This window comes from Ambystoma mexicanum, chromosome 4q (assembly GCF_040938575.1).
Source record: "Ambystoma mexicanum isolate Mex_15411 chromosome 4q, UKY_AmexF1_1, whole genome shotgun sequence".
Classification (NCBI taxonomy): Eukaryota; Metazoa; Chordata; class Amphibia; order Caudata; family Ambystomatidae; genus Ambystoma; species Ambystoma mexicanum.
Window position 1 is genome coordinate 667025910 of NC_090928.1, and position 26858 is coordinate 667052767.

The 26858-nt window shown below is 45.0% G+C and overlaps 1 protein-coding gene across 2 annotated transcripts in view; it reads right to left on the minus strand.

Moving 5' to 3' along the window:
• Nucleotides 1-26858, minus strand: part of CLHC1 (clathrin heavy chain linker domain containing 1) — a 660301-nt gene that overhangs the window by 126539 nt on the left and 506904 nt on the right. The gene's annotated exons all lie outside the window — the stretch shown is intronic.

The window sequence follows — 26858 nt, forward strand, 5'->3', positions numbered from 1 at the left end:
TACAGACCAAAAATACGGCGAAGACCTGGTCCCTAATAAATCAGGCTTTACAAGGTCTACAATGTGTAATACAAGCCAATGGTGTTATGGAGCAACATTGGATTCAGCATTTCTCTGGACTCGACTCTCTCCCAGAAGGTTGCCTGGGATTGGACTCCTGGGTACTGAATAAATTCTTTGTTAAATTTGAACTGGCCGATATACAATTATATATCAAATGGGCGGGTAGCTCTAGAGCTTGTGGCCCTGATGGCCTTTCAAATCAAATTCTGAAAATGCATCCAGAAATTTGTGCTTACATATTGTTTAACATCTTTACTGCAATAAATAAAACACAATCACCCCGTGCAAGACGTGCATGTCACACGTCTTGCACAGGGTGACGTGCACGTCACCCTGTGCAGACACAACTTCTTGCAAGACACCTCGTGCAAGACTTGTCTGCTGTAGGCTCCCACATGATAACTGCAAGAGCCTCCACATTCTGCGCCTGACTGACCTTGCCTCCTCCACGGTCTACAGCTCCACCATTGCCCACGCCAGCACCATTCTGGGCCCCACGTCTACTTCCCGCCTACCTACCAGGTGTGTTTACCGTGGACTCCCTTCTGACAGTGGCAGGTGCCGCCACATTCTGCTCCCGGACCGTCTTGCCTACTACCTATGACTGATCTCTCGTCCACGTCAGCTCTATTCTGGCCCACACGTCAGCAGATCCCAGCTTTCCCCTGCACAGCCTCCTCCTGCCCAGCTGCCCTCCGCTTTCCATAGTCTCCTGACTACTTGGGACGCCCATCTACCCTCTCCACTATCCAGTCCAGTCGTTCCACCCACTGCGTTCAACCTGCTGTGACTTCAACTGGCCCTCCTCCTCACAGGCTCTCACCTGCCACACACCATACAGCCTCCCCCTGCCCAGCTGCCCTCCACTCTCTCCATAGAGTCCCGACTACTTGGGATGCCCATCTACCCTCTCCACCGTCCAATCCTGGTACGTGACATCTACTAGCCCTCCTCCTCACAGGCACTCACCTGCCACATACCTTACAGTCCCTCCTACTTGACCCCCCCCGCTTCCCTTTCAACTCTGACCCAGCAAGTTTCACACTTGCTTACCACCTACTGCTCAGCCCCTGCTGCTAATCCACTTCCCCTTCCTCATCCAAGCGTGTCCATAGAGTGCTGACTTTACTAGAAACTGCTACACTGGTCTCTGTTCTCGCCATCACAAGTCTCAACAGCAACAGACCTTCATAACTCCACGTATCTCTGAATCCTCTGTTATGCGATCTGCCAAATCTCTTTTTCACCACCCTCTCTTCCCTTCCCCCCCCTCTCTCACTCTCCCTACCTTCTCCTCTCCCTCCTACTCTCTTTTACCCTCCTCATGCCCAGCCCCCTCTTCTATCCCCTCCCACACTCCTCCTGTCACACACCTACCCTCTCTCACCGTCCTAATCTTCTTTACCCCCCCACCGCCCATCACTCCAGCCTCATGAACATGGCGCTCTGGAAAGCCAGATCCATCTGCAACAATACTGCAGCAGTTCTTGACATATTCGTCCGTCTCACCCTTCATTTCCTATGTCTAACTGATACCTGGATCCCCCCCATAACACTTCTGTCCCTGCTTCCCTAACCACCTCCTGGTCCTCCTTCTCTCATATCTCTCGCGCTACTGGCCGTGGCTGGGGCATTGGCCTCCTCTACCACTCCAAATACCTCTCCTCCACCTCCTCACCATCTCTTCCTTCTTTCCCTTCCTTTGAATTGCTTTACAAATCTTTCTCCTCTCCTCACCCCATTTCCTTTCTAATCATCTATTGTCCCCCTGACCCTCTTTCTTCCTTTTATGAAGATCTTGATCACCTCCTTTCGCGTATCTCTCCCTCCCCTCCAAGTGTACTTGGTGACTTTAATCTTCACCTCCCTTCTCCCCCTCAATCCTCTCCCCTCTTCTCTATCCTGGACTCCTACCTCCTTTCCCCCCTTCCTTCTTCCCCCACTCATTCTTCTGCCTCCACCCTTGACCTCATATTGAATTATTCCTACCCCTCTTCCCCAGTCTCTACTCTTCCTGTCTATCTCTCCGATCATGCCTTACTCTCCTTCTCCCTTTCTCCCCTCCCACATACCTCCGCTACTAGCCCCTCTCCTCCAATCTTCTCACTGCGTGACTTTCGCAACTTTGATCCTTCCCTCTTTATTGACACTTGCTCTTCTTCTCTTCCCTCTCTCCAAGACTTCTCTTTATTGTCAGCGAATGATGCTCTATCCTCTCTCTCCTCTTCCATTTCCTCCTCCAATGATCAACTTTACCCCTTTCTCTCTTCTGCCAATCCCGGAAACCCTCTCAACCTTGGCTCACTCCTCAACTCCTCTCTATGAGGCGCCTTCTCCGACGTCTGGAGAGATTCTGGGTCAAAACTCCCTCGCTTTCCAACCAAACCTCCTATTTCTCTTACCACGCTCTGTTCGACTCCTGTCTTGCCTCGGCTAAACGCTCCTACTACTCCAACCTTCTCCACTCTCAAGCCTCCCACCCTCGCTGTATCTTCCAAACTCTCTCTCGACTTCTCTCTCCCTCCCACTCCTGATCCCTCCTCCACTTCTACACTTTCTCCTTCTGATTTCGCTAGCTTCTTCTCCTCCAAGATTCTTACCCTTCGGCAAAAAATCAACTCCTCCTTGAATTTCCCCTCTTCTCCCCCCCTCCCTCAGCCTGCATGTCCTACTTCTCAAGTATCTCCCCCTCTGAGGTCTCCACCCTCGTCTCCAAAGCCCACCCCATTTCCGCCCCAACTGACCCTCTCCCATCCCTTCTTATCCCCAAGATCTACCCTCTTCTTATCCCCTACCTTACCTCCTTCTTCAACATCTGTCTTTCCCTCTACTTTCAAACATGCCACGATCATCCCTATTCTGAAGAAACCTTCTGCTGATCCCCTTCTCACCTCTAACTTCCGACCTATCTCTCTTCTTCCATTCCTCTCCAAGCTTCTCGAGCGCCTTGGCTACTCAGTTCTCACCCTTTGTCACCAATTTCTCTCTCCCACCCAATCTGGCTTCTGTCCTAAACACTCTCCTGAAACTGCTCTCACCTATATCCTTAACTCCCTCCTCTCTGCTCGACACTCTAAGCAATCCTCTATCCTTATTCTCCTCGACCTCTCCGCTGCCTTCAACACTGTCGATGATACCCTTCTTCTCCACACTCTTTCTTCCTTTGGGTTTAAAGGCTCTGTTCTCAACTGGTTATCCTCTTACCTCTCTTCCCGCTCTTTTACTGTTTCCTGGGATGTCCGGTCCTCTCCAACCCAACCTCTAGAATACGGCGTACCTCAAGGTTCAGTGCTTGAACCTTTCCTCTTCTCTCTTTACACCTCCCTCTTAGCCCCCATTATCCTCGTTTGGCATCTCCCACCATTTCTATGCTGACGACACTCAACTCTTCCTTTCTTTCTCCTCCTTACAAATGACCTTCACCTAAAACTTTCTTCTTGCCTTACTGCCATAAAAAACTGGATGTCTACCTGCTTTCTCTCCCTTAACACTGACAAGACTGAATTCATATTCTTTCCCTCCAACTTTCTTCCCCCTCCGCCTTTCATTCACTTTCCTCCCTCTAATCTCCCCATCTCTCTCCATGCTCTTAATTTAGGCATTCACTTTGACTCCTCTCTCCTTTTCCCACCATATCTCTCTCACTTCTCGCCCCTGTCGCTACCACCTCTTCAATATTCGCAAAATCCGTCCCTCTCTCACCTTCCATGCTATCAAACTCTTAATCTCCTCCCGGCTCTTCTACTGCTCTTCCTTATTCTTTTGACTACCTACTTCTCATCTTGCCCCCCTCAAATCTATCTACCATTCTGCTGTTCGTACCCTCTGTCTCCTTACCTCCCACGACTCCATCTCTACTTCCCTCTCTTCCCTTGGCTGGCTTCCATTTCACTCCCAACTTAAATTTCACTTTCTCTGCCTGGTCTTCAAATCTCTCCATGGTCTTGCTCCCCCCTCATCTCTCCTCCCTCCTCACTTTCTACTCTCCCTCCCGTTTCCTTCGGTCTGCTGACCATTTCCTTCTCACTGTTCCTCTGTCCCCCTGTGCCCCCTCCCGCTCCTTCCAACTCCTAGCCCCCCTGCACTGGAACTCTCTACCTCTTGCAATCCGCTCTACCCCCACCTTCTCCTCATTTCGCACCTCCCTTAAATCTCTCCTTCTCCACTCTCCTCCTTGAAACCCTTTCCCCTTCCTGCCTCCCCTCCCTCATTTATCTTTCCCCTTGACCATCTTCCTCCCCTCCCCTACCGCCCCACTCTCACCTTTCCCCTTCTCTCCTCCTACTCTTCATCAAACCTCCCCCCACCCAGTCCTACTCCACTATTCTCCCTATTTCCTTCAGTTAATTGCTCTTCTTACCGTTTTGTTGACCGATTCATATTGTAATTTGCTTCTACCGTTATATTGTTTGTTTTATGTATTAAGTTGTTCAATTGTACAGCGCTTTGGTGTAAAGCGCTTTATAAATCAATAAATACAAATACAATCGTTACAACCCTCTTGTAGATATTCTATTATTGTCCCCATTTATAAAAAGGGTGATAGTCAGCTCCAACAAGCTATAGACCCATAGCACTCCTGGGAAAATATTTTCCCAATTAATATTAAGGGACCTCAATGAATGGACTCAAATAACTCAATTAAGAGAACCTTTCCAATCTGGCTTTGTTACTGGCCTGGCCACAATTCCGAACATCATTGCTCTAAACATGATTAAATCTGACTTTGCGTCTCAAAATCAATTACTTTATTTAGCGTTTATTGATTTTCAAGTCGCTTTTGACTCCATTGATTGCTCTCTTTTGTATCAGAAATCGGTTTCTTACAATTGCCCCCGATCACTTTGTATGCTTATCATGCTCCTACACATTGAAACTACAATGCAAGTCAGATTGACCACTGATGGACAATTATCAGTGCTATTTGCAACCCATCGTGGCCTTAAACAGGGCTGCATTCTGGGTTCAACGGTATTTAATATAATTATATTAGACATGGGTGAATCTTTTCTAAAGGTGGCAAGTGATCCGCCAATAATAGGCAAACAGAAAATCTGCTATTTACCATACCCAATGACCTTGTGTTATTATCTCAAACTCCAGTTGGTCTACAAAATATGCTAAAGACCCTTGATACATATGTAAAGAAAAAAACCTTGTAATAAATACAGACAAGACGCAAGTTATGGTCTGTAGACCAAATTCTAGAACTAAGCAGAGGCCCTACAAGTGGAAACTGGAAAATGTGGAACTCACAAAGGTCACCCAATATAAGTATTTGGGTATCACATTAATGGATTCGATGAAATGTGAGACGAACAAAATTGAATTAAAAAGCAAACAGAAATTTGGCAAATTTTCAATTAAAGAGACAGTACTATTCTACCAACAAAAGGTGATCCCCACTCTAACGTATGGGGCTGAAGCCAACACCCCCAAAGTCCAACTTTAGTGGGATGAATTTGAATCACGGTTTTGGAAACAAATTCTATGTCTTCCCAATTGCACGCCCTTCCCACTGATACGTTTTGAAGTTGGGTTGATATCTCTACATGCACATGTGCTGTGGAAAATGTCAGCCTTTCTAAGAAAGTCCTTGATGAGCCTTAATGCTCCGAATATTCTGGGTGTAGTAGCATAATACTTATTAACTTCGCAGCATATGCTTCCGAAAACATGGCTTAAGTATATTATAAATGCTTTGGCAGATGCAGCTGTTGATTTAGATCTACCACTACAAAATCCTGATCGTGCTAAAACAAACATTTATCTGCACGATTGAATTATGAATGGAACTAGATGTCTGACATATAAGGATTTCAACACTTTATTGTTTGGCCACAAAAACATTTGTGTAATGGTTTATTATCTAGCTAAGTGTCCGTCTCCTCAAATACGAACCCAATACCTTGGATTTAGGTTGAACCTTTGGCCAACGCAAGATGTGTTGGCCAGAAGAAAACAAATATCACCTGAACAAAATTGTTGTCGAGAAACATTCCAACATTGTATTGTAACATGTCCCGCGCTAAAGGATAAGCGAGAAATGTAATTTAAGAATCTTATTGTGAATCCCTGTTATATGGAGCCAGATGAAATTTGGTATTGTCTTTTCACAAATATGAAATTAGCTGTCCGCATTGCGATAGTGCAATGTCTGGAATCCTCGTTTCTTAAATTACCAAAATAGTACAATTAAAATCTGTACTAATTGTACTATTGGGGAAGTAATTTTGATATAAATCGATGAAAGTTTTAAATGATTGTAAGAAATGAAATTATCTGTTGATTTAAATGTACAGTGTATATTTGTGTCTAATATTGTTTTTGGATTGTATTTAAATTTGAAAGGTTGACTTTATCAACCAACCAAATTAAAAAAAATAAAAAAATAACTCAAAATTGTCCATTTAGTGTCCTCCAATTTGAAGGGGAAGAATCCTTAGAGGATTCTGGGAAAAAGATCTTCTCCTTCAGGGACGGGGGAACTCCTCCCAAAGAAAAATCGGTCCCGAGAGATTTAAATGAAGACTGGGTGGATGTGGGGACTGAGTCAGTATCGCCCATCCTTGAACCCCAGAATGAACATCCAGAAAACCCAATAATAACAGAGGGATCCCAAACATCATAAACCAATTCGGTTGACTGCCTCCAAAAAGGCGGGGGGGGAAGGGCAGCCTAGAATCAGAAAAAGGGGAGCCCGAAACTCCCCAAATATCTGAATGCTAAATTTTTCTTTCAGATTCCCAAACTCCCACACAACGAATTATGCCCAAACTACCCCTGTGTCAGAGTCAAAAATAAGGAAATTGACCACCCAGCTAGCCCAAAATGCACATTATCTTTGCCCCTGTCATGATGCCTACTCCCGGGAAGCCAGTTCAGGCCCAGCGTCCCCGAAAGCAGACATGTCCCCAGGGAGGGACCCAGCAACCCCTTATATGGGCTCTTTGGACATTGTCCTGGCGCCTTTGGCACCAGGCTCATAGAAGGCATCAGTCCTGGCACCATAGGCGCCAGGCTCATTATGGGAGTGCTTGGATGGACTTTGCTGCCGGATCCAGACCTCTTTGAGGTCTGAAAGGGACTATTTTACCACTCGGGCGTGGTTGAGGAAGAATCGCGGAGGGGGTTCGAGGAGTGTGAGAGGGGGAAGGGGGGGAATCCGACACATTATCCAGCAGACAGTTAATCCCCTTTTCCATCTACAGAAGGATTCTTCTATGGGCCAGACAGGCGAGGTTTGGGAGTCCGGTCCAGTCCGTCTTCGAGTCCTGCGCATCACCTTAGAAGAGGTCACAGCAGTCCAGAACAGGTCGGCGCCTCCGTGGGAATCAGGTGAGCGTTACAGAACGCGAAGCCTACCTATAATTTCCCACCCGGGCGCTATGAAGACTTCCGAGACAGACCAGCTGGCCCAGCTATTGGGGGAATTACGGGCTGAAGTTCATTCCGCTCGCCAGGAGACAAATGCCCTCAGGAGAGAGTTAATTGTATCTAAAGAACAAACTGATGATCTTGCCAGACAGCTATTACAAGGTCAGGCTGGTCAAACTCCTTTACCAGGTTCTGGGGGTAATTCCGCCCCAGTGGTTTCAAATAACCCTGTGAAAATTAATCTACCTGGAAATACGCCACTGGCCCCACGGAACGTTTTGCCGGGGACCCCAAAAGGTTCGCCATATTCATGAATCAATGCTGATTGCACTTCCTCTGCAGACCTGGGGCCTTCCCTAACGACCAAACCAAGGTCGCTTTTGTACTATCATATCTCAGCGGCAGTGCTGCGGATTGGTCAGTTCCACTGGTTACTCAAGATGACCCAATTCTTCGGAACTTTCAAGCCTTCCAGACAAGCATGGAAAGACTTTTTGCGCGGCATTCTCAGGGACAGGCCCTGGACAACGAGCTTCTATCCCTACGACAGGGTAACCTGGACCTCTTAGCCTATATCGCGACCTTCAATAGGTTAATTGTGGAGACTGGATGGCCGGAGGATAAAAGAATCACGTTATTCCATCGAGGTCTACGTGGAGAACTTAAGGATGTCCTGGCCCAGGTCATAAATCCACCCCAAGACTGCTCTGAATATATAGACTTGGTGGTCCAATTAGATCACAGACTTCAAAACAGAAAGGCAGATCGGTCCAAGTTTGAGACCCGGGTTTTGGTCAAAACCCATGTTAACCCCAAGGGTGCCGATGTTACTGAACCTATGCAAATTGGAGGGGTTAAAGGACCTTTAACTCAAAAAGAGCGTGAACGAAGACGGCAAATGCAATTATGCCTTTATTGTGGGGCTTCTGGATACTTTTTACGAGATTGCCCTATAAAACCGTCTAAGAAGGCGGTAGGAGTCGCTGATAAGAACCTGATGGAATCTGAGTCGGGAAACGACCACGCCCGACAAGCGTAGGGGTCCACTTGCCGAGCTTAAAAACTAACTCTCTGACCTCGCATTTCATCATGCCAATGGTCCTTGTAAATCCGAAGCAGCCTGGGCGGTTACATGCCATTAAGGCATACATCGATAGTGGGGCTATAGGAAACTATGTGGATTGTGAATTGGCTTCCAGGATCAACCTCCCTCTTTGCCCTTAAACCAGTAAGGATGTCATCACCACAGTGGATGGAACCGAAATCGCCTCTGGGCCGGTAACACACTCCACTGCTGAAGTGACATTGTTGGGACAAGACGGACATCGGGAGGCAATTGTGTTTGATGTAATCAAGGCTCCGCAATTTCAAGTAATTCTAGGAATCCCTTGGTTGGAAACACATAATCCTCGAATTGACTGGCGAGCAAAGAGGATAACCTTTCCAGATTGTGCACAAACCTGTTATGCAAGAAATCCAAATATTGGCCTAGCTACAGTAACCCCTGTCATTTTGCAAATACCGCCAGAATACCAAGAATTTCAAGACGTCTTCCAAAAGGAACAGGCCAACTCTCTACCGCCTCACAGGTCGTACGATTGCCCGATCGATCTATTGCCCGGTGCACAACCCCCTTGCAGCAGGATCTATGCCCTTACCGAACCCGAGAATCTTCATTTACGACAATATCTAGATCAGTACCTAGCCAATGGTTTTATTCGCCCGTCTAAGTCTCCTGCATCCTCGGCTTTATTCTTCGTGCCTAAAAAAGAAGGCGACCTCAGAACTCGTATTGACTACCGCGCATTGAACCAGATAACTGTTAAAAACCGATACCCTTTGCCCCTGATCCCTGAACTCCTTGATCAGGTGACGGATGCCTGCATATACACCAAGTTAGATCTCCGGGGGGCCTACCATCTGGTGCGAATAAGGGAAGGCGATGAATGGAAAACTGCCTTCCGCACCAAATATGGGCTATTCGAGTACCAGGTGATGCCTTTCGGATTGTGCAATGCACCGGCTGACTTCCAATACTTCATGAACGATGTCTTTCGGGAACTCATCGACCTCTGTGTTGTCCTATATATCAATGACATTCTTGTGTACTCCTCTTGGGAATCTGATCATAGAAAACATGTCAGGGCAGTTCGAGAAATTGCGCCAACACAAACTATTTGCTAAACTTGAAAAATGTGTTTTCCATGTCACAGAAGTCGAATTTCTTGGTTTCATCCTGACACCTAAAGGAGTCCGCATGGACTCACGAAAAGTGGATGCTATCCTCAAATGGCCATCGCCTAGCTCCGTGAAAGGTGTTCAAAGCATGCTTGGCTTTGCCAATTTTTATCGCAGGTTTATCCCGGAATTTTCTCGTGTGGTTCAACCCATCACTGCGCTCTTAAGGAAAAATAAATGTTTCGAATGGTCTGAAGAAGCCGAGCAGGCCTTTCAGGAACTAAAAGCTAAATTTACCTCTGCACCTGTATTGAAGCACCCGCGCCCAGATCTCACTTATGTCGTCGAAACGGACGCATCCAGGCTAGCCATGGGAGCTGTCCTGTCTCAAAGAGATCCCGAAACTAACCAACTGCATCCCGTTGCATTTTGGTCCAGAAAATTCTCAGCACCCGAGGTTAACTACGCAATCACTGACAAAGAATTGTTAGCCATTAAATCCGCCTTTAAAGCCTGGCGGCATTATCTACTTGGCGCTAGACATACCATCACGGTGATCACAGACCACCGGAACTTACAGTATTTAAAGACCGCCAAGGCTCAGTCATCTCGACAGCTCCGTTGGGCTTTGTTTTTGCGGAATTCGATTTTGTAATCACCTACCGTCCTGGGTGTAAGAATGGCAAAGCAGACGCTCTATCCCGAATAGGAATGAGAGAAACTGATACTAACTCAGAACCTGTACCGATAATTCCCGAACAGAGAATTTTGGGCATGACTTCTTTACAAACGCTTGAAGACATTCAAGCTAGAGTTAAACAACTCCTGGACCCTACAGACTTACAGGATTGGGTACAAAAGGGATCTGACTTTACTATAAATAATGATTTACCTTATTTCCAAGGGTGCTTATTTCTACCACACAAGGAATTACAAGATCTCGTTATTTCTCGTTATCATGATACACTAATAGAGGGGCACCCCGGTATTGCCAAGATGGAAGAAAAGGTGAAATGACAATTCTGGTGGCCTTCTTGGTGAAAAGATGTTAAATCATTTGTGATGTCCTGTGGTGTTTGCGCCCAAAATAAAGGCCAAAAGAAAAGACCAGCCGGTCTCCTTCAAACTTTAGACATTCCACCAGCACCTTGGCACACCCTGTCATTGGATTTTATTACGGACTTACCTCCTTGTTCAGGATTTAACACTATTCTTGTTATTGTGGATTTATTTTCCAAAATGGCCCACTTCATTCCATTGAAAGGTTTACCTTCAGCTCCAGTTCTAGCCAAAGAATTCCTTGAAAATATTGTTAGTTTACATGGATTCCCGTCTGTACTAATCTCAGACCGGGGAAGCCAATTAATTTCCCACTTTTGGCGTAGATGTTGTCAATTGGCACCAATCGATGTAAGATTATCGACTAGTCACCACCCTCAGACCGATGGTCAAACAGAGAGGACAAATCAGACCCTTGAGCAATATTTACGGTGTATGTTGCAGCAATCTGAAAGTAACTGGAAAGACATTCTTTGGATAGCCGAATATGCTTATAATAATTCGGTACACTCTGGAATGGGGCAAAGTCCTTTTTATACTTTATATGGGCATCACCCTCGAACCTCAGACCTCGACTCGCCTCAAGGCCTCGGAATGCCCGCAGTGGACCATCTGCATTCTACAATTACCCAAGCCTTCAAAGAAGCAACTACACATTTACAACAAGCCAAGAGAAAATACAAGAAGAATGCTGACCTGCATCGGAGTGAAGCACCTCAGTACCAGATCGGGGACCAAGTATGGCTGGCTACCAGGCACTTATCGCTCAAGGGACCTCGAACTTTTAATCCAAAATATCTGGGGCCTTACTCCATTACGGCCATAATCAATCCAGCGGCCGTTAAACTTGATTTACCAGCTAACATGCGAATTCACCCTGTTTTTCATGTGTCACTTTTGAAACCAGTGCAACCTGGAACCAGACTAATCAAGCCTCCAGAACCCATTCAAATAGATGGAGAACCTGAATTCGTGGTGAAGAACATTTTATATTCAAAGATGTTAAGGTCAAAACTTTTCTATCTAATCGATTGGAAGGGATACGGGCCTCAGGAGAGGTCGTGGGAACCCAGTGACCATGTACATGCTCCTCGATTAATTAAGAAATTCCACTGGATCTTCCCAAACAAACCAAAACCCCCAGACGGAACAATCTTGGGAGGGGCCTTGGGGGAGAGTGCTGTCATGATGCCTACTCCCGGGAAGCCAGTTCAGGCCCAGCATCCCTGAAAGCAGGCATGTCCCCAGGGAGGGACCCAGCAACCCCTTATAGGGGCTCTTTGGACATTGTCCTGGCGCCAGGCTCATAGAAGGCATCAGTCCTGGCACCATAGGCGCCAGGCTCATTATGGGAGTGCTTGGATGGACTTACCTGATGCAGACCATGCTGCCGGATCCAGACCTCCTTGAGGTCTGAAAAGGACTATTTTACCACTCGGGCGTGGCTGAGGAAGAATACTTAACTGGGGCTATTTAAACCACGCCCAGACAGCAGCTCACGCTTCGCGTTGTTCTGCATCTAGCAGCTGGACGCTCACCGTGTCTGCTCCTGCATCCTGGCTCCAGCCACGTCCGCCTGCAACCTGGAACACCTGAAAAGGAAGGAAAGGAGAGAAAGGTGAATAATTGAACTTTACCTACCTCCATCCGGAGTCCGGAACCATCACTCCGACGATCCTGAGAAAAGACATTTTAGAAGCGCATCGCATCGCTCGCTGCAGCGCCGCGTTCCACTCACCTTCACGAGGCGCCCTCGGGCTCTTCAGCGACCATTGGCACCATCCGCCGCCTTTCAGCGCCTAAGGAGAAAAAGAGACAAAACAAAGGTGAGCGAAGGAACAGATTGAGGAAGGCCTGATTCTTCCACCTTAAGACTTACCTGATTATTGTTGGGACAATCTTTCCTCACCTCGGGTCGGCGCCGCTTCTTTGGCACCTCCGTACCCCGGCCCCTAAGGGGAATAAGACACACGCATTAGTGGGTGAAAGCAAGATCACTAAGGGAACCATCCATCAAAAAGACTCACCAGAGTTTTCCTTCGGCGAATCCATTCCTCTACGTGGATTCTTCATCCTGCATCTGAAATAGAGAAAAGGACAACGGACAATTAAGGCTTGAACTTTTGCAACTGAATACTTACGGCCTCGTATCGGAAACGTCAAGCGGAGTTGAATACTCACCAAACCCGAGATCCAGTGAAGTAACTGGAAATCAACACGCCCCTGCATCGGAAGCAGGATGGAGAGCTCGTCCTTTCAGACTCTAAGGTGAGACTCTATGGGGAATTGCGGAGGGGGTTCGAGGAGTGCGAGAGGGGAAAGGGGGGGAATCCGACACATTATCCAGCAGACAGTTAATCCCCCTTTCCATCTACAGAAGGATTCTTCTACGGTTTATACACAAATAGTGAGCACGCTTTTATAGCATGAGTCCTCTTTTTTCTGGGGTCTGTTGGATGAGGACCAAATGTACAGCGGAACACAAGAAGGATTTCCAACAAACTACCATTACATATCCTCACCAGGGGTTAACATAACTAGCTCTCACAACAAATCCATGTAATCACAAACCATCAATCTTTTAACAAATATAAAGAGATGGAAGGCTCAATTTTAGCAAAAATAATTCATCAATTTATTATGTTTTCTAATAAAACAGACCATTGGGTCACATTTGTACAATTCATTATACATACATAAAAAACACAAGAAACAAAACACAGATATAAAAACCTAATCTACAATTTAAATCTTGTGATGTGTTCACCTAATATTTGGTCGTCAGACAATAGTGGTGTTAGTAGCACAGTGGGTGACTTTACAATAGCCTAAATTTATATTGCTACAGCGTCCCCACTCCTTTTGTCATTGATTCAGATTATGTCCGGAACGGGTTTGTGGAGCACCTGGTTAATTGGAAAACCAGAGGCATGCTATGTGCTTACAACAAACCGCTTAAACATGGCAAGCTTATCCAAAATATTGATGATCTGGTCACCTCTAGTGGGATGACCATCTATTGGAAGAAGATTAAGGGTCATTCGAGAATAGAGGGACCAGACAAAACTGGAAATGACCTAGCTGATCAGTTGGCCAAAACCGGAGCCATCCAGGGGATCTCGTGGAGATCGAGTCACTGTTGGGGGAGATCCAGGTCACTGCCATCACTAGGTCCCAGACAAATGCTCACAATGAACTCTCAACTGCCCATTGGAGTAAGGAGACCCCAGATCGTGATTTAATTATGGCACAAAAATCCTGCTTTGCCCCATTGAGGAATCCCACTTGCCCGATTCTCCCTCGACTTGGCATCTCAGAAGAAGTCGGGGGGGGATATGTGGGATATATTGACCCACTCAACAGTATTTCTCCACATCACCAAGCTGCATTTGCGCAGATACAGCAAAATGGCTGCACTGGCTCTTGGAAGCGCCATGGCCTCAAAACTGCGTTTTGCAGCAACAACAAAATAAATGGCTGCACCATCCTGCCAAGCACACATCACGCAGGATGGAACCAAGGGACACACTGAAGGAGCATGCCAGTGTGTTCTGACACATACAAATGGAATACAGTGAAAAGGCAGCATTGCTTTGCTGAAACCCCAAAATCCCCATTGAAAAGGAAACTTTTTCACCTTTAAAAAATGCTGCTTTGACGCCAATTCCATCTGTTCTTTCTTAAACCACCAAGATTAATAGGGCCCTGCCATGCACATTCATATCCCTATTGTGCTTCAGCAAAACCAACAGGACCCCTGAATGACAGGCTCTGTTAAGCCAAAATCTGAAGAAAAAAAAAGGCCCAAAAAACTTCACTTACTGCCATGCACGGGAAACACTTTATTTTGTGCTACAAAGTGTCAAAGGAATGAACCCTGAAAAAGAAATGGCTCTGTGCACATGTCCATTCCAGGAGACCTTTGCCTTGTACAGATTGTTGTGTACAAGAAACTAACTGTGGCTGCAAGAAAATATTGGGAAGTCAGATGGCATCGATTTTGAAAGGAAATGCTAGGAGTTTTCACCACATGTGTAAAATGGGCTTTGCAAACCAAAGAAAAATAAATGCCTAATGGAAAAGTAATATGTTGAATAAAAGCTTTCTGTGCCTAGCAATGAGAAGGGGTTGGCTGCTGGGAAACACATATGGGCTATTTTTATTCCACCGGCTTGTTTTTTTAAAATTCAGGACCAAATAAAAGAAAATAAAGGTTTTAAACTTATTTCGCTATATTTTGGAAGCTTTCAAAAACAAGTTATTCTTGTTGGTAGAGCTAAGGCAGGGAGCCACCATAAACTTTCAGGACACGAAAGTGATCATTGCTAGGGTGGAAAACTGTGACTGACCAGGACAAAGAAACTTCACATACTAATCAGACTTCAGTCTGGGCAGGGGCCTCTTTCAATAGAAATTCTGGGACATCAAAGTGGGAAGTGTATAAGGGGCAATACACCTTCAATCAAGCTGGAAGAACCCATCCTCCCTTTGGGGGAAGTGACAGTTGGTAGTAGCTGAAGAAGAAAAAAAAATGGTCCAGGGCAGGATAAAGGACTGCCATTTGCTTCCAAAGACTATTTTATAAATAAACTTTAAAGACTTATCACTGCAGCAAGACTTTTTAAAAATGTAAACATTTCGCAGTTTAAAAGTAATTTTGTGTTTTATAATTTGAGAGCTTGTAGAAGTCACTGACACCTTGGGAATAGAAATGGCAAAGTATTGCGGATTATAAGAAAAGTATCCATGTTGCCAAACACATGTTTATACTTACATCACTTATGATAATCCACACATGTAGTTCTGGAATTTTAGACTGAATCTTTCATACTCAAAATAACCAAAAATGATAAGAAGGGCGAAACGATGTCTTACATATTTCAGGATTGGACTGCTCTGCTCTACATAAAATATATGACCTGATTATGTAATTTATTAATATGCCAGAACTGTACAAATGTGTAAATTCTGTTATAACTGATTCTTGGCAAAAAGGTCTGTGGGAAGTCTTTTCACCTCAAAAAAGTACAACCCCTAAACTCAGTCACATCCTAGGGGAGGCAGCCAACATTGATTGCCCAAATCCAGTTGGTAAAGGCGTGTTTAGCAGACCCTGCCCAGCCATATATTTCGATGTTGTCACTATGTATTATAAATAAGAGTGCCTGACAAGACTCTAGACACACACTGTTCCTGAAGTTCCTACGCTGAATTCCTGTTCCATTCATCATCCAGATTCCAGACCCCAACTACAAGGCCAAAGCATTGCTGACCCTACTCCAGGGCCCACTGCAAAACCCAAGCGGTGCTAGCATAATTAGTATCTACTCCACAAACCCGCTCTCTCCAGTAGCTTCCATACTCTGGTCGCTCTCTCCTCCTCTGTTCTCTTGGACGTCCTCCACCAACTCATGTCCTCATCCAACTAACCCACACTGCACAACTCACAAGCACCTCCTTAAACACCTCACCCCTCCCTGGACTGGATACGTACCCTGTCCAATGACTTACCTTCCTTAAGGGAGGAAGACAGAGGCCTTTGGTGAGTGCTGATAAGGGCTGGTTAGCTACGCCCCTTTCCCATGCAGTCTAACTGCATTTCTAACTTGGAGCTGGTAATGGCTCTCCTGAAGGCCCTCTCTTAATATACTTGGTGGGTTAGTGGGGCTTTTTCTTAATCATTAAAAGCCTCGCTGGTGGGCTAGTGTATTTTTCTATACGTGCGGGCTCCAGCTGGAGCTACACTCTCTTCTTGTTGCAGTGACTGGTGTTGTCCCGGCCGCTGCACCACTAGGTTCTGCATCAACCGCCTCCACCACTATGACCGGAAAAGTCACGCGCGTGCATCCTGCGGGAGGTTCCTGTGCCAGGCCAACTCGCACAGCCCGGCATGTTCTGCTGCTGCTCCTCATTGCGGCGCCTCTTCACCAGCGTTCTCCTGCGACTGGGACGTTGCCTTCAGTAGAGGTAAGGAGGACCTGGGAGGGGGCCTACACACACAATTTGGCACCGTCTGGGTGTTGTGGGCTACGCTCACCCCCCCTCCCCCCCGACAGGGCTGTCGCAATACGACTATGCCACATAGATTCTGGGACAAGAAGTCATAGGCCTCTAAAGGGAAAAGGAAAGGCACTGTCAGAATCTCTACATCAGCGCCCGTCCGAAGATACATGCTCCCACCCGCTATCCATCCTGTTCCTCCCACTGGTAGCATGATTTTCATACAACCATGTACATTAGGTACATAAATTGGTTTATCTTAGAAACAACGCTAAAGGGCTCCTCACTGTTTCACAGGCAAACCAATTTCAGTAGTTAGGTGAATCAGTGCAATGTGGTGATGAATCTGTTCTGTGGAAGTCAACCTGTAAATGTTTGTGACGTCACACAATTATTAAATATTATTGAAGAGTGGAGGACGCGCACATTGTCTTCTTTTGAAACATGTTAAAGTTTAACATAGCTGTGGGGTCTGAACTACTAAACAAAGTTTATTAGGATGGTTATTCCCCTGGAGGTGGGTAGCGCTTTGGGATGGCGGAGCAAAAGGAAGTGTTGTTTGTGGAAATAAAAAGTGTTCAACAGAAACTTTTCCTATTTCTGATTAATACTAAATCCGTCTCTCCAGGCCAATTAACACAATGACCAGCTTGTACTCACAGTTTTAAGGGGTTCCCACACCCTTCTGATACGGTCTTATAGGTTTTCTTGTTTCTCAACCCTGGGTTTTAGGAGTTTATACACCCTTCTAGCTAAATGAGGGGACATTCCTCCCAAATCTCAGCACTGGTCTGGAGCCTGTTGGTGGACTCTGCAGGTGAGGTCATGAATGGCAGGCCTACCGGCAGAGATCAGAGCCACAGAACGATAGGAGTTTCTCCTAGAAACTTGGCAGGGTTGTCACTATGCCTAGAACTACCTCCTACCTTCCCAGAGAACAGGTAATGCAGCCACCTACTCCAGGCTTAGTCACTCTCTGTGCCATGACCCATGTATTTCTACAGGCTATTGCCCTGGGTATTCCTCTCCATCTCCGTTCTTCTTCTGCCTGTTTGTGCAGATCTCCCTCCTCAACCCTTTCCTCCTTGGTGTTCCCCCACTACTCACTTCCTTCTACCCTCTCTTCATCAGTCACCGCCTTGTTCCACCACTCCTCCTCCTACCATCTCCTCCTTGCAGATGTTTCTCCACATTTTTCAACTACTCTTCCACCAACTTCTTAACTTTCCTTTATCTCCTCTTTTTTGTATCCACCTCTCATGAGTGTTCTCTCATTCCAGCTCTCCATTCCGCTTCAAACCTTCACCCCTTTTGGGACCTCTCCTGTAAAATGCTGGGATCTCCAATTCCCTACTATTGCTTCCAACTTCTTAACCCCTTTGGGCACCATCCTCCTTCTGATACCCTGGGTCCATCTCCGCTTAACTTTATGGGAATCACATTCCCCCAAACCTCTGGGTCTTCCTTCTCTCAGCCTGCAGAGTCTCTTAATTCTCCACCTCCAGAGTCTGTATTTCCCCAGCTATTCCTGTGCCTTTCCTTCAGCCTTCTGACTCCTCATTACCACTGCCTTCTGGGTCTCTCTTGCATCCTCCAGTCTTGTGCTCTCCCCGGTCTCCCACTTCCAGCTCTTGCTCCAGCACCTTCTGTTCACCTCTACATCCAGCTGCACATGAGTGTTCCTCCCAACTCCTGCAGCTTTCAAGAACAGGCCCTGTCTTTTATAGGTATTTGTCCCCACCTTCCAGCCCTTCTCTGGAGTAAGGCTATTATGGTGTGATAGCTGTAATGTGAAAGGGCAGTTGGTCATTCCCCTGGGGATGGCTCCAAGCCCTGATTTGGCCATAGGGTTCACTTGTTCATCCCCTTAGGCAGTGCTCTATTTGCATGTCATACCCTCTTTCTGCTTTCCTCTTGCGGTAACTAGCAGTGGGTCTGGCTGGTGGCATCGACCCCTAAGAATATCTTCCATTTCCGATGTGAAACATAGGGCTGGCTAGACTCTCCCATTCCCCCACCACCCCTGGTGGTTACACCCTGACCCGACCCTCGGGCAGACTTCCTTAGCCTCTTTGTTCATAACTATAGGAGCGTGGAGGCATTGTGGAATGACTTGGTGACCGCCTCTCAAGTTTCCCACACAAGTTCAGTTCCACCTCTCTTCCCTGTAGGTGTTAGCGGTATTCCTGCATGCGCTCAAAAGGAGCCGAGCGTGCAGGTGCTGCCAGTCCACAGGACAAGCATTCCTCAATTTCCTTAAATGGGCAAGAATGTCTATGGTGGCAATGTGGTGAGCCCCTGCCATCTGTCCATGGCCTGGTTGGGTATCTAGAGGATCGTCCCCACACTGCACCTGGGACCAGCAAGCCCTGGTCTGTGGAAGCACCCAGCTGCCTTGGCGACCTCACCATCATTGTCCGTTTGGGGACTCTGCCACACTACTAGATCATGATTATGTAAAGAACCTAGCAAAAGTTCAGATATGTACCTTGCACCGTGCTTATTGACAAAACACGTAATTTGCTATAAGTTAGCTTATGGTTTTAACTTTTGTTGCAGTGCAGGACACGTGTCAAGATATTCCAGTCATAGAACACAACAATTTACCTTATAGTAACATTCATATTAAGTATGTCCCTGGCCACTAATCGACTAGAAGATAGTTGGAAAAATGTGCTCTAGACAGAGATGATTTGGCATGTACATAAAGCAACAGTTGCAGATAGCAAACCTAATGTTTAAACAATTAATCGACTTATGAATGTAGATGTTAAATATTACAAAATAGAGAAGGCGGTGCAGCACTCAGAGAGCACCACAGTAAATACTAGAAAATAAGAAGCGGAAGGGATCAATAGAAATGGTCTTCTGCTAGTCTTACTGATAGAACATCCACTGTAATGCCAGATGTTGCATCCCAATCTGTGAAAATTACCAAAATTGTTTTGAAATAAAGGAAAGTTGCAATGGGCAGGACCACACGTTTTATATTAACAGCAAAATCGGTTTTCTAAATCTTCTGAGTGGAGTACTATTGCAAAGAATGCCTTAGCTGTTGAGAGTGGGCCACTTTGGATTTAATAATTATTTTGTTAAGGCTACAACAAAAACTCTTATTTTAAGGATGCAGCATGCATGTATGTCCTTTTAGAATTGCGTCTCTGAATTCCATTATGTGGCCCTATAACCTAGTAACACTCTTCACCTGCTTCAAATGAGGTGACGGCACAAAGCTTTAAGGGACATCCTTCCCAATAGCATTGAACACAAAAGAAATCAGTTTGCTGAACAGATTTCCCACTTTAATCTTGCAAAAAGAACAAGTTATTTATACCTGGCAACGTTTTTCCATTGGATGTTCCTCCCACGTATTCCTCATCTTATGATAATTATCCTTCCGACTTAAAAAAGAAATTCCAAAGCAGCTGAAGCTGGAAGGATAACTATCATAAAATGAGGAATAGGTGGGCGGAAACATCCAATCGAAAGAAAGTTACCAGGGGTAAGTAACTTGTTCTTCGAATAGATTGACTGTGTCCTCCCACATATTCCTCATTTTATGATAGACTTTCAAAGCAATAATAATTTGGTGGTGGGAGTATGAATTATATTTTGTCTTAATTGTTACCATGGACTGAATGAAGGACCGTTTTTCCAAAATGTCCTTCTTGACTGGAAGATGTATCCAGGCAGTAGTTTTTCACAAAAGTGTGACCAGACAACTAAGTAGCTGCTGCACAGATGTCTTTTACTGGAACACCTCTCTGAAGAGCAGCAGAGGTTGCCATGCCCCTAGCGGAATGTGCTCTCAAACCTTCCAGGGGGGTCTTTGCCAGATAAACTTTAACATTCCCCAATAGCCAGGATGATCCATCTGGATAGGGTCTGTTTTGTCACAGCTAAACCCAATTTAGGTCCTGTATAGCAAATGAATAATTGGTCATTTTGACGAATTTTAGCCATTCTTGATCTATAAAAGCTGAGAACCCTCTTGGGGTCCATCCTATGTAATCTTTCCTCCTCGTTCCCAGGATGACGAGGTGGGTAGAAAGTTGGCAAAATGATCTTTTGAGACAATTGGAAGTCGGAGACTACCTTTGGTAGAAAATAAGGTTTTACCATGAGAACAACCTTGGGCCTCATTAAGACTATGGGGGTAGCCGTGCCGGTAAGTTCTGGCACGGCTGCCGCCAGAGTAGTTTTTTTTCCCCCCCGACACCCGGCAATGGCCAATTACCGGGGCATTCCGGCCCGGTAATTACCCATTGCCGGTAATTGTCAGTCCCCATTCCCATTTGAGCCCCATAGGGCTCAATGGAAATGGAGAGCACGGTAGCGCCGGCACCATCAATAACGGTGCCGGTGCTACCGTCAAGTTCTGCTTGCTGGTGCCGGTACGGCCGACAGGACAGACCTGGCGGCCATAATGGCACCAGCAAGCAGAAATCATAGTTTGCCAGTCCGGGAACTATGGTACAGGCAAGCTTACCGGTACCGTAGTTCTCGGACCGGCAAACTTGTAATGACCCCTCGCCCCCCCCATGTCTTTATAGAAAACAGTATGTGGAGGTTTACAGAAAAGTGCCTGCAACTCGATTACCCTGCGGGCTGACGTTATTGCCATTAGTAAAGCAGTTTTCAAAGTTAACAGTCTTAATGGGCATGAACATATTGGCTCAAAAGGGATGCATGTTAGAAACATTAACACCAGGTTAAGATCCCATGGCTTGGAAAGGATCTGGTGGGAATAGGTTAGTAAGACCCTTTAGTAGTTGAACAATCAAATTTTAAAATTTGAATCCTCCTTTGAAGAGCATTTAAAAAGTGGCGGCGCCTCCAGGTAACCTTTAATTGTCCCAATCTGGAGCCTCGGATTCAACAGATGCAATATAAAAGAAAGCACCATAGGTGTATCACAAAGAAAAGGGTCCACATTCTTATCCCTGCACCAACTGCTGAATATGTTCCAATGGCAGCGGTACAAAGATTTTGCTGCTGGCCTACTGGCCGAAAGCAAGATCTCTATTACGTCATCTGGGAGGTCCCAATCCTTGTATCTCAACCTCTCAGAAACCATGCGTGAAGGTGGAGTGTCTTGACCTCTGGATGGAGAACCCGACTCTCCTCTCGCGAGAGAATGTCCTCTGTTTGTGGAAGGCGTATTGGAGGGCAGATGGAAATGTCCAGTAGGACCGGGTGCCACGTCCTTCTGGCCCAATTCGGGGCAATTAGGATCAGGGATTACCCAAACTTTCTCAAACTCCGGATGACGTGAGGTATGACAGGGACTGGAGGAAACGCCTACAGGAGTGGAAACTCCCAGTCGACTACGAACGCGTCCCCTAGAGCTCCTCCTCTTGGAGGAAGATCTCTGGAGCAAAACAGTAAAAACTTCCGGTTGACACTGGTCGCAAACAGATCCACTTGAGGGGTTCCCCAAAGGGCGAAGAGCTCTTGAAGAACTTCCTGAACTAGTTCCCATTAGTGGGAGACTGTGCTCTGCCCGCTCAGAGCGTCCATCGCTGTGTTCTCTGCTCCAGCAAGGTGAACTGCTGATAGACCAGAGCTGCTTCTCTGCACAGTGGTAGTGACCATACGCCTAGGTTAAGAGTTAATTTCTGACGAGTCTAGGTTAAAAGTCTTCCTCTGGCACATATGGGGTGCCAAATTGTAAACCAAATGGTGCTGTATTGTCGTCTGAAGGCACATTGTCTTCATAGAGAGAAATTAAAGACTTTAAAAAATCTTTTTTCAGTAAGAGTTTGAAAACCTTTTCCTGAGTAACTATTGGCTTTGACAACTTTGAAGAAATCGTAGACAATGACTTTGAAGTTGGAGTTGATTTTGTCGGAGTCGACTTTGACACTGGTGCCGACGGCTCCGACGCCGATATTGAGGCCATCGGAGTTGCCAACTTTTTATGTTTTTTTGAAGGAACCCTCTATGGACTGGATTCCTGGCTTGTCGGAGCCCTCGACGATTTCTCGTCAGATCGAGATTTTCTCAATGTAATTCCGGCTTATGGCTCGGACTCGAAGATTTACAAGGATTCATCTTTCACTTCCCTTTGTCGTCTTGATGCAGATCGACAGGGGCATGGGCTTTCTGCTTGTCCTTTTTAAGATTTTAAGCATTTCTTTATGAAAGGCATCCCATTTAGCGGGGGAATCCAACTTAGTTGGACATTTGAATACCTAGGCCGAGGAATCACTGGAGGTTGAAGGTGACCTGTGGTGCCATTTCTTGGCCTTCTTAGAAGACGACAAAGAATGGCGTGATCAACTTCTCGATCAGCATTTTTTTAGACCTTTTCTGCCAATGAGAATCTCTTGCCTCTTTGGATTTTCTCTTGGAACACTTCAAAGGTAACCTCCCCACCGCCAATTTACCTTTAAGCTTCCTTAGAGCCTTTTCGTTCATCGTCTGACAGGAGTTACACTCAGAGGTATGGTGACTGGTACCAAAACACCACAGGCATATGCGGATGGGGTCGGTGATCGACATCTACGATCCGCAGTCTTGACACTTCTTGAAGCCTGTCTTAGGCATTGATGGAGCCGACGGAGAAGACATTTTCATTTCCAAAAATTAGTAACGAAGTTCAGTGAAGAACCAAAGCGCGCTGTAATTCTTCAAAGCATTAGCTCGGAAAAACGGAACTGAAGCCAACAGGTGCTGAGTGCGCTATATATACTGATGACATCGACAGTTGAACAGAGGCCCCCAAGTGACATCGATGAGACAGCACACAGCACCCCCTATCGAAAAGAATTCCGAAGCAGCTGAAGCTTGAAGGATAATTATCATAAAATGAGGAATACATGGGAGGACACAATCCATTCGAAGAGCTCTTTCTCTGTCAGGACAATCTTTATCACCTCTGGGGCAACTGTACACATTTACTTTGAAACTACAAATAAAGCATATAGGGCAGTTATAGTTAAATTAATTTGTGTAATCTAATACAAAATAGTTTTGGTGTCACAAAAAACAGTGCTACCATTTACTATGTTGTGAAAAGGGAAGTCTGATTGCTTCAATGTTGCTCTGAGAAGGACTTGTCAGCATAATACAACATTATATTATTAGCATAAGACAATATTTTTCTGGATTTACACTGCCGCAGAAGCTGTCAAAGACTTACCAGTAAGGCACAAGATCTACACTTTGGTAAAGCTGATGCAAAATGAAAAATAATGTAGAAGAACGGAATTCAAGTACCAGTTATGTATGTTTCTGAATGTAATTAGATATATCCTGAAGAATAAGATGCAAAGAAAAGCACCACATTTTAAAATCAATACGTGAACTGCGTCCTCCACATAGCAGTCAAAAAACAAGTGCAAGGAAGTGTTGTCAAGTCAGTAGCCCATCTACAAAGAGTATATGTTCAAAGTAAATGACAAGGCACAAAAATAAATCTTTTCAGTTACTTAAAAGTATCCAGTAATTGTTATTAAAATGAGAATAGTGCAATCTGGAATGAAAAACAACATGCTACAGAAAAAATAATAATAATAATAATAATAATAAATAATAATAATTGGAGCTTACATTGTGTATGCTTTACTTTACAGAATTGAGAATCAGCTTGGGCCTTGGTCAACAATTGGCCCTGCCAGCTTTATGCTTCAGAGAGCTTCCCGACACTGGTTCCTCGGCAACCATATTCTCAGGAGTCACCCATGGCCCAGCTCTGGGCTTCAAAAGGAACTGACACCATTTGGCGGTTACCAGTCCATGAACTCTAAATACTATTAATATTGTGTTCAACCAGCTACATGTGAAGTGCAATAACCTATTCAAATTGTACATATGGGGTCGTTTTTGTTTATAACTTTTGAAAGAAATGCTGTTGACGCATAAAAAAAATGTTCAGGGTGAAACGCTATATCAGTGTAAAACTAGATTTGTTCAATACAGAAACGGTACACATTCATGATTAATATATCCTAGCATCAGCCCTGGCGAGTTCAGAAAATATTTTTGGGATAAAAGTTTCAGAGGGAGAACCGCATTATTGGATTCACCCCAGTGAGAGCAATCTAATGAACCAAGTAGTAACATGATCACATGTGAAGAATATGTTTCAGAAAACCACAATGGTTTAATGTAGAAATATCGAAGATGACATGACATTAAAAGGGAGGGAAAGTAAGTTTAGAAGTTACTCACATTAGACTGCCATCTTCATTAATATTCCCAATGAGTATGAAGTGGGTGGATTAGTTTGATGTCACTTTTGGAACATTGTCCAATCACGTACACTGACCAATTAGATTATACTAATGATACACTTCTAAACAAGGGGATTTCTAATGTATAAAAGTCTAAACCCATAGATTATGGACACACACTTACTCACTTGCTGACTTATTGATGTGAAGAAGGAGGGAAAGGAGAATGGACAACAATAGAAGGGAGAAGGGAAATATTGCTTTCCTTTGGACCAATTTTGGATTACTAGCTGTGCACTCTAAGAGAAACAACTTAAAACCCTATGCGCTCTTCAGTAAAACAGGCCCAATAGATTTGTAAAGTACTGCAGGAGGCTTGGGGTATATAAACTGACTAGGCATTCTGGGAAATTATTAAATATTTCCAAAGCGTATGTGCTTCTGGAATTATATATTTGATAGAATAGGCCCAGAGGTGGTGATGATGAACTTTTTTTTATTTCGATTTGCAGCAGTAATCCATAAAACGTCAACAAAAAAAACAACAGATAGAATTTTTGTCATATACTGCATAATTAAGACAAAGTGCATATCATAAAATTACAGTTACTAAATAACATCACAAAGAGGACAGTTGAGTTCTTTTCCATACACACTGAAGGTAACATGCAAGTTTAAATGCACTTGTAGCATCAGAAGGGCACAGTAGCAACATAAGAGCAGGATTCCAGTGATTAAGACCAAAGGCCCTGAGTCAAGTTAAAAGGTATTGTCTCGGCAAATCATTACATAATGGACAGAAAGGAACAAAGTGTGCTAGGGTTTTAAAATTACCACAGACCCATTCCTCAAGCCTTTTCATTAGAACACTGGAAAATATCTTTGATGCTCCATGTAGAAGAGTGATCGGGTGCGAGGAGGATGGTAACAAGTTAGTTAGATTCCTCCTGGCAGATGGGTACAATGGTACCATTTTACCAACTTACAGGGATGGTATTGGTAGACAGAAGATGTGAACACAAGTTTGTACCCTTACTGATGAAGGATTATATTTTATGCAGTCTAGTGACTGTTGGGGACAGAAAACATTGATTCAATCTGTCCCAGAATTTTTAAGAATGTTGGTCTTCCAAGTGCGAGATCCAAAGACTAAATCGACAGGTAATAACCACTCACTATGTACGTGTGGTAAAATATTGAAACAGTGATTTATTTGCTATTCATGTGAAACATGTAATACATAAGTGAGACATAATCAGAACATACATAATACAAATAAGAGTTACTAATTTACAGTGAAGAAAAAAGGGGCAATTAACAATTCTGTAAAGGGAAAAGAAGAACAACCTAATACACAATGCAACAAAAACACAGAAAGGTATCAATTATTAGTTCATTGACATAAATAATTCAGTTTCTGAAATTAATACAGGAAATGCTGTATGATAATAAAGTGAAACAGACAGGTGCCTGTGAACGCGTCCCAGAGGGTGTGCTGACTTTTGTCCAATTCACCACCTGTAATCGTTGGTTAACCGGGTTTCACAAGAACCCAAAGTAAATATTTAAACAGTAAACTTTCTGTATAAGACAACTTTGGTGGAACATTGAATGTTCTAGGGTCATGGAATGAAAGATATCTTTGCCAACATGGCAGAGACTGTTTTAGCACAGTCTATGGTAACGGGAACAGGGTTAATCACGTGTTCCCAGTTAGCTTCACGTTTCGGCGGTGTTGCAGTAAAGCTGCGTCCGCCTTCATCAGGGCTCCATGTGGACGACCCTGCCGGTGCTGTTGTATCCCAAGTACTCGGATCTAGGTCACAAAGAGGCTTAATGCTGGACAAAATGGACAAACTCATAGGGCCCGAGATGAATTGAGAGCCCGTGTGGTTGTGGGATGCTCTCCAGATTCTTTTGGCTGGATAGACGTAGCCCGTGGTATCCTGTAATGGCTTGCTCCAGAATCTGTGGCCCAGCAGGTATGCAGTACACGCCCGGCGT